Source organism: Adelges cooleyi, unplaced genomic scaffold, assembly GCF_023614345.1.
Source record: "Adelges cooleyi isolate 19-005CV unplaced genomic scaffold, UGA_ACOO_1.1 ACOO_flye_CR_arks_rails_tigmint_CR_PRNA_118, whole genome shotgun sequence".
Taxonomy (NCBI): domain Eukaryota; kingdom Metazoa; phylum Arthropoda; class Insecta; order Hemiptera; family Adelgidae; genus Adelges; species Adelges cooleyi.
This window is the reverse complement of record NW_026095771.1, coordinates 100740-113405: the sequence shown is the minus strand read 5'-3', so window position 1 is coordinate 113405 and position 12666 is coordinate 100740. Positions and strand designations below refer to the sequence as shown.

The 12666-nt window shown below is 30.7% G+C and overlaps 1 long non-coding RNA gene across 1 annotated transcript; it reads left to right on the top strand.

Moving 5' to 3' along the window:
• The first annotated feature begins 1443 nt into the window (after positions 1-1443).
• Positions 1444-6317, top strand: LOC126847741 (uncharacterized). Its single transcript, XR_007687121.1, has 2 exons — positions 1444-2163; positions 6117-6317. It is a non-coding gene; the product is annotated as an uncharacterized LOC126847741 (long non-coding RNA).
• The last annotated feature ends 6349 nt before the right edge of the window (positions 6318-12666 follow it).

The following is a 12666-nucleotide window of genomic DNA, read 5'->3' as shown; positions in this document are numbered from 1 at the left end:
TATTCAAGTAAAATTTATTGTTTTCTCCGTCACAGTACCAGTATAAGATTAATTTTAATTTCAATGTAAGAGACTACATTTTTCTTTAGAACACAACAAGAAATTAATATACAGTTAAAGGATCTATGCAAAGGTTTTTTAGTTGTATTTTGTTTTGTACATTGTCAAGCTAGTAAAATCAAAGTATAAAAGGGCATGAAAGAATATAATCTATGAAGTATAATTAGTTAGTGCGAGATTGATCTTATGGAAGTATATAAAACATAAATATTATTTTTATTGAGTATAAGCGATTATAATTTAATTATGATATACAAACGATTGAAACATGAACCATCTACCATTCCAACTAAATTTAACAATACATTGATTATATGTTATTTGGGCCATACATTTTTGCAAAAAAGAAAAAACCAGCACAATGGGGTCGGGGCATAGTGAGGATGGGCAGGTCACAGGTTTACAGGAATTTTTAAATCTGAACTTGAAAAAATCACTTTCAAAAAAATGCTTCGATGCAAATCAGTAGTTGGTATTTTCAAGCCAGTATAGTCCAAACCAAGCACAGTATAAACTAGCAAAGTTAGAAAGTATTAAATTCAGGTGCTGTATTTACAAATAAACATCAAAGAGTTTATTTGAAAGTGATTGATTCAATTTGATCACTTTAATTTTAATAATTCCTGTAGATTTGTGACCTCTACGGCCCCTCGTTGCTTTGATTTCATTATGCCTATACTCTACAGTACTAGTCCACTCGGATAAAATCACTTTCAAATAAACACTTTGATGCTTATTTGTAAATACAGCACATCAATTAAATACTTTCTAACTTTGCTAGCTTACACTGTGCTTGGTTTGGTCTGTACTGTCTTCAAAATACTAACTATTGATTTGCATCAAAGCGTTTTTTCGAAAATGATTTTATAACTTTGAGAATTAAAAATTCCTGTATGCTATATTCCACTATGCTTTAACCCCACTGTAGTGGTTTTTTATACATACATTCTAACTCTTAAAAACGTTATAAACGTAATGCAGTATGCTTAGAACGTTGTGTGTAAATAAAAAATTCGACGCGAAGATTATTAACAAATAGTCTTGGCATGTGTTTAAACAAAAAATTTAATTTAATAAAATCGTATTTAAATTGTTAAACACTGTCTTCCTCAGTTCAATTTTATCATCGAACAAATGTATTGTATTTCGTCTTTTTTTTATACGCCACGATAATGTTTTCGCATACTTTGAGTACAATACTAGTTTGGGTTTCTGTACTTTGTATTACACGCGCTGTGGTGGATGTTATGAGCGAATTAGAAAAATCACAACTAGCTAATCAATTAAACATGTTGCTACATCATAAGGGATGGCGGTTATTGGAAAACGTTAAAATCCAACATAATAGCAGAGAAGATAACTCGGATCCTATGACCGTAACACTCGAAGCCATTACGTCGAACCGGAACCCGGTCGACGAATCCAACGTCCTGAAAAGATACAAGGAGATCTGGACTGTGCTCATGTGTAAGTACAGTGACATTATACTTAAGTACAGGGTTCTCATAAATCATTTTATACGGGTTTGCCAAGACGAGAAAAGTACGCCCGACTCGTTTCAAAGGTATTACAACTGTTTTCGATTGTTGCTGATCAAACTCCACAGCATGACGCCGAGGTTTAAATGCATGACAGATGCATTGGACTTTTTCTACTCGATAGGTCCACAATCAAGACCTCAGCAGGGTGTAGTGCTCGCCACTCGAAAGTTGACCGAGTTTACTTCAACTATAATGCCAACAACGTTGTCGAAATTGTCCAAACAAGTTATCGACGAGGACGTGATCGATCTCGAAATTGAATACATAAGCGAATGTATGATGGTAATAATCAGAAATAGCATCTATAATTTTACCAAACGTTATTGCATCGGCAAGTCTCACAGAGATGTGACTACAAAGAAATTTTACAACGATATGGAGTACAAGAAGAACATTCAATTGATACCGGAGGAAACGACCATGGTTCAATATTTAGCTAATGAAATCGATTCTTACGTTAGTGAAATCTTGGACAGTTGTTTCTTCAATTTGGGCTTCAGATACGCGGTGGAGGATAAAGTTACAATTGGGACTAATTATTAAAATATTATTAGCACCGAAGGTAAACACCGAATAATCTAGATGATATCGTGTAATACAAAACTTATCAAATAAAATGTGGCAACGTGTTATTTTATTTTGCAACCTGATTCGTGTTCAACTAGACTAAAATAATTTAAGTAACCACGAAAAATTATGAACTTCATAAAAACATCACTGTCACGCAATTTAAGAAAATTTTAATAAACGGAAAACAAGATACACTGCTCGCGTTTGTCAATTACAAAATAATAAACATTCTCTTTGTTAAATTAGACTTGAAAATTTAGATTCTTCTATTGGATAAATAATCGAAATACTCTAAGGTGTTACCACTTTATAAACATTATTTATTATACTTTGAATTTAATTTGTGTTGTAACTTTACTGGTATATTGCACCTACACTATACCTGCAGCTACATATGAAACTTTAGTTTTGATATTTTTTTTCTAGTTGATACATCCAAATTCTTACATCTAAGTAATATCATTATATAACTTTTTTTTAAAACTTGGCATTATTTTAATCATTTACATGTAGTAGAATACATTTCTGGTTACACATTTACAAATATATCAACACATGAGTTTTTACTATTTATTGTTTAAATGGCTATTTATTTGATGATACCACAAATAAATTGATACGAAGTATATATATTATAAGATAACGTTGAAGTATTATTTTAAACGTCTATTTCTCTTTATATAATGTTGGTTGATTTGTTAATGTTTATATTTATTTAATTTAACAAGTTTTACTGTAAATTTAAAATGGAGAATCTATATTCCAATGATCTGATCAATAGCTGATTGTTTATATCATGGATATGTTACTGGGCTGAATACAAGAAATTTCCTATCACCATTTTCGCATTACACTTTCACGTGACAAGATATTAGAGATAAGAGAAAGTTTAAAAGAGGTAAAAGCACCTCCTACGATACTAAGTACTGAAAACGACCTCCTATTATGCGGTCATGAAATGACTATTGTTTCAAAACTTCTAACTATTTTTTCCCTTCCGTTATTATTTTACCATCTACTCCTTTTAGTATAGTGGCTTTATCTTTGTATTTTTTGTATTAAATTGATATGCAACAAATATTAAGGAATTGTACAAAACTGAAAAACCAACCCCTAATCACTCTTTTAATATTTGCTTACTCTGAAAATTAGGGGTAAATTGAAAAATCGATATCAGTTTTTTAAATTAGCGACCCTAAGAACATATAACTCAATATGAAAAATAATTTAAAGTAGCCTTCTAAAAACGCATCTCATTTGAAGGGAGGTAAGTAAACTTTGCTTTGGTAGTATAATAGTTAGTAAATATAAAATACTGAGATATAATATGGTTTGTCCCTTTGGTATAGCCGATAGCGTCAACACAATACACACCTATGCAACGTTTATTCACTCATCATTATTTTCTTACAAATTCACGATTAAAGTAGTTTGAAATATCCCTATCAATCGTTTAGTACAATTGGTAGCCTGTTAGAAACGATATCTGGTATATACCTAAAGCCTTGTGGTGAACTTATGGGTTTAGATGTAGCAGCAGCTGTACGTGAGTATTATAACTTTCCTCAAGTACGAATTTCATTGTTGATGTCACTGAAGCAACCATAACCAATAATTTTTTCTTATTGCGTTCTGTCGCAATGACGATTAAATCCATCAATCATTTTTCAGCAAGTCCTGTGTGAGTTTTAATAAGTAGTAGTTCTCCAATTACTTGTCATACCTAATACAATACAAACTTAATTCTTACGGCCGGACTGAAATAGACGTCTCAAATCGTGATCTATAGTTATACCAAACACCTGAAACACTTTTTCGCTTGCCACAGGATCAATGCTACCGGATGTCTTATGTGCTTCGTACAAACTAACAAACTTTTCTATTTGTGCTAGTGTTAGGCTATGGCTTTTAGCCTTACAATATATGGAAAAAGTAATATTACATTTGATTTATCTAATTTAGTACATTAGATGTTCAAGTATCATATTTTAGCTGTAAGAACTAAGAATCAGCTAAGTTGGTAAACTATAATACTTGATTTTAGGTATTATTTTTATAGTCACTTTTCATAATAACATAAATGATAAAATAATTTTGGCTTTTTTTTCACATAAAACTTTAGAGCATTTGAACTACGAAAAATGGTTAGGTGAAAACAGTAGTAATTTTCTTTTATTATAGAAATTACTGTGATGGCCTGACAGAAAAATATCAACCAATGGAGAATCATTATTGCCAACTGTATTAAGAAGTATATATTATAGTTTAAGCTCTAAATTAAGATTTTGAGAAAAATTGCCTACACTTCATTATTTAATAAATAGGTGATTTGAGTTGTTTTTACCCCCTCCTAACTTAGATTTTTTGATAGAAACTTTTGAATTTAATTGGTAACGTACATATTTTATTATATTTTTAAATAGAGAATAATGTATTACAAATTTTGACTGATCAATAACCAATTTCGCATAAATATTTTTGAAGTTAAAAGAGTTTAAAAGTAAGAATGGAAGGGGAAGTGGAGTGTAGTATTATTTTTATCTGCGCGCATCTCCCAACCGCATCCTATATTACACAACAAAATACAATTATAAAAAGCGTTATTGACTGTTTGAAAAGACGACTCGAGTTACAACCTATTACCAGACTAATAATATATTTTTTTATCCTGGAGTCCGGACTATTAACATTAGCTCCTCTTGTTAATAATACCCTATCCCCAAAATGTACATTCACAGGATCCTATCTGATGACAAACGATTTTTTGTAAATACATTATTATAAAAAAACTTTATCCTAACTCTTAAATACGTTATTATTGTAATGCAGTATGCCTAAAATGGTGTATGTAAATAAAGAATTCAACGCAAATATTATTAGCAAATAGTCATAACATGTGTTTAAACAAAAAATTTAATTAAATAAAATCGTATTTAAATTGTTAAACACCGTCTTCCACAGTTTAATTTTGTCATCGAATAGTTGTACTGTATTTAGTTTTTTTTTTATACGCTACGATAATGTTTTCTTTGAGTACAATACTAGTTTGGGTTTCTGTACTTTGTATTACACGCGTTGTGGCGGATGTTATGAGCGAATTAGAAAAATCGCAACTAGCTAATCAATTAAACACGTTGCTGCATCATAAAGGATGGCGGTTATTGGAAAACGTTAAAATCAAACATAATAGCGAAGAAGATAACTCGGATCCTATGACCGTAACACTCGAAGCCATTACGTCGAACCGGAACCCGGTCGACGAATCCAACGTCCTGAAAAGATACAAGGAGATCTGGACTGTGCTTATTTGTAAGTACAGTGACATTATACTTAAGTACAGGGTTCTCATAAATAATTTTATACGGGTTTGCCAAGACGAGAAACGTACGACCGACTCGTTTCAAAGGTATTACAACTGTTTTCGATTGTTGCTGATCAAACTCCACAGCATGACGCCGAGGTTTAAATGCATGACAGATGCATTGGACTTTTTCTACTCGATAGGTCCACAATCAAGACCTAAGCAGGGTGTAGTGCTCGCCACTCGAAAGTTGACCGAGTTTACTTTAACTATAATGCCAACAACGTTGTCGAAATTGTCCAAACAAGTTATCGACGAGGACGTGATCGATCTCGAAATTGAATACATAAGCGAATGTATGCTGGTAATAATCAGAAATGGCATCTATAATTTTACCAAACGTTATTGCATCGGTAAGTCTCACAGAGATGTGACTACAAAGAAATTTTACAACGATATGGAGTACAAGAAGGACAATCAGCTAATACCGGAGGAAACGACCATGGTTCAATATTTAGCTGATGAAATAGATTCTTACGTTAGTGAAATCTTGGACAGTTGTTTCTTCAATTTGGGCTTCAGATACGCGGTGGAGGAAAAAGTTACAATCGGGACTAATTATTAAAATATTATTAGCACCGAAGGGAAACACCGATTAATTTAGATGGTATCGTGTATTTCTGACTTATCAAATAAAATGTGTCAACGTGTTATTTTATTTTATAACCTTATACGTGTTCAATTAGACTAAAATAATTTAAGTAACTACGAAAAATAATGAACTTTATAAAAATATCATTGTCACGCAATTTAAGAAAATTTTAATAAATGGAAAACAAGATACACTGCTCGCGTTTGTCAATTACAAAATAATAAACATTCTCTTTGTTAAATTAGACTTGAAAATTTAGATTCTTCTATTGGATCAATAATCGAAATACTCTAAGGTGTTACCACTTCGTAAACATTATTTATTGACCTACACTATACCTAGAGCTACATATGAAACTATAGTTTTGATATTATTTTTCTAGTTGATACATCCAAATTCTTACATCTAATTAATATCAATATATAACTTTTTTTTAAATTTGGCATTATTATAATTATTTTCATTTAGTAGACTACATTTCTGGTTACACATTTACAAATATATCAACACATTTTAGTGTTTTCATCACGAGTTTTTACTATTCATGGTTAAATAAAAAATATGGATGTATACCAATTTTTCTATTGCTTATAATATGGATGTGGATAAATAGGTAGTACCTTTATATGAATGAGTAATATTGAAAAATTAATTAATAAAATAATATAGGTGTTTGATGCACTAAATATAAATTGTCCAGGCTTTAAAAAATTACATTTTAAACGCAGAACTGGGACAATGTAATTTGGTTATTTTTAGATGTTACATGCATACTATTCATTCTTGGTTGTTTACATGGGTTAAACAATTTTTCAAACTTTTCTATGTGAACAGAAATCAAGGCATTTACTTTACTTTAAACGACTATTTATTTGATGATACCACAAATAAATTAATATGAAGTATTGTAAGATAACGTTGAAATATTAGTTTTAATTAAAGTAGCCTTTGGAAAACTTACCTCGTTTGAAGGAAGGTGTAGAAATTTTGCTTTGGTAATATAATATTTAGTAAATATAAAATACTTAGTTATAATGTTGTTTGTCCCATTGGTATAGTCGATAACGACGACACAATACACACCTATGCAAAGTTTATTCACTTATTATTATTTTCTTATAAATTCACGATTATAATAGTTTGAGATAACCCTACCAATCGTTTAGTACAATTGGTAGCCCGGTAGAAACGAAATCTGGTATATACCTAAGGCCTTGTGGACAACTTATGGGTTTAGGTATAGCAGCTGCTGTACGTTAGTATCATAACTTTTCTTGGGTACGAAATTAATAGGTGATGTCACTGAAGCAATTGAAACCAATAATATTTCAGGTTTATTTGAATACCAAAGTAGAAATCAAAAAAATATATCTACCTATATACTTAATATTATACCAGCTATATTGTTAATCGTTATTGTTTATTCAATATTATATCAAATATATTATGATGGTGTTATCATAAACTTCCTTAACATGGGAAATTAACGTAGTATGTTCACTTTTCATGAAATTGTATATAACATGGCTGCATTGTAGGTCTAGACATATTTCAACCCGTGTCCTATACGACGAGTTCAGTGTTATTAATTGATTTTTTACATTTGTTATAATAATAATATTTATTTAGAACAAAAAAAATGATTACGCCCCTAAGGCAAAGAGTACAGTTTACGTTTGTAAAACAAAACAAAATAAATAAACAAACAAATCATTAAATCTTAACATTAACTCGACTGAACATAGCTCATTGGATCAACGAAAAAAATTGAAAATCGTTCATTAGGTAAGTTACAATCTATTGGTCGAAGCACAGGTATTAAAGACGAATCGATGCTGATCCGAATACACCCAAACGGACGATTTTCGAAAAACGCCAAGCAAATAATATTGATAGTGACTTCAGTGCGAAAACGGATTTGGATTCAAATACAAATGTTTGGCGCTTACCTAGTTCCGTATTTAGTTACTTAAGCCGGCACTCGACCGTACACTCTGCTTAAGGGTAAAACTAAAATGCGCTTCTATTGTCGAGTTTTATTTGTATATATTTATATATTATATTGTTTTTCATTGCGAGATTTTCAACATGGGCTATTGTCTCGTATGAAATGAAAAACGTCAGGGGTGCAGTACGGCCGTCTTGGAAATTAATTTGAATCCGTCGACGATTGAGTCAATGTGAGCTGCTGCTGCTGCTGCTGCCATTTTTCCCGGTATAGTAATTATCATAATGAATTGTTTGCCGTCGTTTGTCCGAGGCCGAACAATAAAGTAAACGGGCTAAAAAAACGCAGACGGAGAACAAGAAAATGCGACGAATATACATTCAAACACACACTTGTGAACTACTGGCGAGGGGTTATATTGTTGTAAAGTCGACCGACTAAAACGCGGTCATTGTACGGCAGCAACTACGGCACAGGACGAACGGAGAGCAAAAGCGACAATCCCATTAAAACTCCAAACTCGGCTTTATTATTATTAGAAGAAGAAAAAAAAATCACTGGCGAATTGTCACCGAACGAATACAGGCTGATCGATTATTTAACGTGAGGTATTCGTTGATGTTTAGGCGTCTCTTAAACTATTACATTTAACGTAGACAATTGAAATTTGGAACATTTGATCAAAACAAATGCTTTTGAGATCATCGTGTGGAATGTCAAAATGAAAGCCCGTCAAAGTACGCATTTTTAAAAATGTATAATAAGCTACTTGTTACTTTTTTTGACATGGATATGTCTTTTGGCTTGAGGTTAATAAAATAACCTGTGCGTCACGCTGAACGTTACCGAGGAAAATGTATGCGTATGGTGCGATCTATAGGTTGTTTTTATTTATTTATTTATTTATAGTACCTACACCGTGATGGTTTTTTATTTGAATTGTAGTTCTTAGAAATAACTGTAAATAACATATTGAAGGTTGTGTTGATTTTAAAAGTGTAGTGTTAATGTTAAAAAGGCATTTTTCAGCCGAGTCTGCAACCACGAAAGAGCATTTTCATGTCTCGCTGAAGTACCAAATAAATTTAGAATAGTGGTGGATTTATAGATAATGAAATAGTATATGAATAAGCAGTAACAAGCTAATATCTTAACATTTCAGACCACCTTAGCCAGGTTAATCCAGTGAATTCAGACAGAATGATTCAAACAAAATAATTAAAATTATATTCAATAAAATTATCGAGTTAGTCGTTTTAATTGTATTACATTTAAATTAAATTTTTAAAAAAATCCTGAATACACATACTTATTAATTAGCTGCAAGTGTTACCGACGAGTATTTAATTAAGTTAATTGTAACTTGTAGCCAAAGTTTTTGAGAGAAAAAAACACCATTTTAACATTAATTTATTAATGGGCTAGATACAAGAACTTTCAGTAAGAGACAAGATATTATAGATTAGAAATTCGAGATTTAAGATTGAAGACAAAAGATAAGTGATAGGTTAGGTAAATGATAATGAAAGAAATAAGATTAAATGTTTTTCTATGGAGCGGAGAATATAACAAGGTACTTTTTTTTTTACAATAATTTATTGTCCTTTAAGTCATTCCCTTTTTGTTCTTATTATAAAAGAAAAGAAATTAGAGATAAAAGATAAGAGATTAGAAAGTAAATAGATAAGAGAAAAAAGTTTAGGGATAAAAATAGAAATAAGATACTAGAGATACTACATTAGAGTAAACATATTGGAGATAAAAATAGAAATAATGGCTTAGAGATGAATTGAGATAATGTATTAGAGATAATAGTCTAAAGATAAAAGGATATAAGGTTATAAGGATATGAGGATAAAAGGATATATTATAAGGATACAAATTTAGTTTTTAAAAGGTTGAGCTGTTCTTACGGTGTGCGTCTCATATAAATGATCATCCACTACAGCTGCTGAATAATTCATAGTAAACTTACACAGAACCCTGGTAATTTGGAAGTGTGACACTGGCGGCCGTCAATTTGCAATGTATATTAATTGTACTTCATACAAATAAAAAGGTTATGTTTTACGGACCCGTATCCATATCCATGATTCAATGTTTTTCCGCGGAGCGAAGAAGATAACTAGGTTTTGTCTACAAATTTATGTAAATAAAGACATATGTTGCTATTTAAAAAAACCAAAAATCCCCCTTTTTTTTCTCTTTCTGTTTCAATGTCCGGGTTTTTTCGTGTAACTCCAGTTTTTCCTCGAGTAGCTCTAGTTTTTCCTCGAGTAGCTTATGTGTTTTTGCGTGTTCTCGTGCTCCTCTTTTCATTTTTCGCATCATCGACCTTGATGCTTCGTGCAGCGGCCAAGGCCTCATACCGGTTCTGTAGCGTCTCTGAGGTACCAAACCGGCAACGGTGGTCGGGCTCTTCAAATCGATTTCCCTTGGCCCAAGATGTCCAAACGGCTTGTTTGCAAATGCTGAAAACACCATTTTCTTGGTATCCGGCACGTGCCTAGCCATTGTCAACCACAAAAACTGCATCAACCATTTGGTCATTCTTAAATATTTGTTTACAACTTTCTATCGACTCCAATCCACAGGGGAAATCTGTATAATTTGTTTGCAATACCATATTGTTGTAAAAAATGTCAAAAAAAATGTTCTATCAGCCAGCACACGACTATTGTTGTTTTTTATCATCATAATACATATTTTATAATCATATTTTTACTCAGCCGAATAATAAAAAAAATGTATATTAATCTTTTGTTTATGATTATTTTTTCATGATTTGGATAACAGATCTCCTTACGTTGAGTTGGCCAAACGCTTTTCATTTTTTTAAGTCTTCTTAAAAAATAATATTTTTTTATGTTAAACAACCTAGATTTTAGACCACCGTTAAAAGACAAATGTCCTATTAAAAAATAAACTAAATATGACTAAAGATTCAACTTACAATTTGGCATTTTTTTGAATACATGTAGATGCATAATATTGTTGTAGAATATTTTCTATTTACAGTCACCAACACTTTACTTGAAAATAATTTATTTTATAAGATAACTATTTAAGCTAGAAAAGTTTTAAAAGAAAATCGAATATATTGAATATAATAAAGAATCGATAAGTGATAATCATGAAGAAATGACGATAAGTAGATTTGTGGAGAGAAGTGGCATGACTGGCCACCCCATATTTATGGGATGAGAAGGGGAAAAAAGTATTAAATTACCTATCTAAGTTATTATTTTTTTTAGATATTTTTTGTTCTACTAACATAAACAAAAAAAAATGTATTTAAGTTACATTTTTATCGAAGAACCACTTCGTTCTTTGAACGATGAAATCACCTTAAGAATTGGCTCGATGTAAGCGGTTTTCTATTTTTAAATACGCTGCAAAAACTTTTCCAAAAATGATTTACAAATATGTTTGAGGTACACACTATACTCACTATAAATCACATTTTTCACACACCCAGTGACGGTTAAATTATTAATGCTTTTACCGTTTTTGCTGCTATACTTGTATGACTTGTCGGTGAAATCTTTGATTGGTGTTGGCTGTTATCGATTGATGGTGAGTGCCTATTTTTTATTAGAATAAAAAAAATAGTTTTATTGCAAAACTTTTCGCCTTTCGGATGTTGTTTTTTACAATAATCATCATAATAATAATATTTAATAATAAAAATGGATCGCTTCGGCATATACACGGTGGTAAATTTGACATATGACACCAATTTTCTCTGAAAATAATTCTGAAGCATCCGAAAAGAAAAATATTTTAACTAATTTGTTTTAAGTGTTTAGGGTAAGATACTGAAAGTTTAAAAATTCAAAATTAGCTATTTTACATGCTTTTCTTTAACTCACTAACACATACCTACTTACGTTTATACGGGTATTTTTTAAATCTTGCAAAATTAATTAATTACTTACATTTATTGAAAAAATAATTATTTAGAGATTCAAATTATCATATTTATTGTTGAATTCTAGAGCTCTAATTTATTTTATTTTATAAAGATTAATTTACTTACAATTTATCTGTCGATAGTAAGTTTTGAGTAATTAATTTAAAAATTGTGAAGTTCCATTAAAGTTTAAAAACAACTTTTGAAAAGTGGATATCGACCGGTTACAATGACAGAAAATTAAATTATAATTCTTTTTTTAAAAAGTTAAATAAATATATACGTTCATATTTAATTTTCAATAGCTGATAGCGTTGTGAAAAACATTTTATAAGGTAATTTTTTGGTAGCTTTAAAATATTACAAAATAATATAACTAAAAACACTTTTATAGTTGTTCATAGTTTTGATTGAAAAACTAGTAAAAGTAATCAAACAAAAACGGTTATCAACCAGTCTAATATTTTCAGCAATTATTCTCAACTCTTTGGGGCCGCTTTTGTTATGGCCTTTGTTATGGTGGTAACCACTTATATATGTATATACATTTTTTTTAACACTATTAGAATACCATGCGATTACTTATTATTATTTCGATTTCTTGCATGTAATAATAACCATATTCTATATTTCGTTTTGCTGATTTCATCATTTTTTAGCTAGCCTTTGAAGGGTGACTTT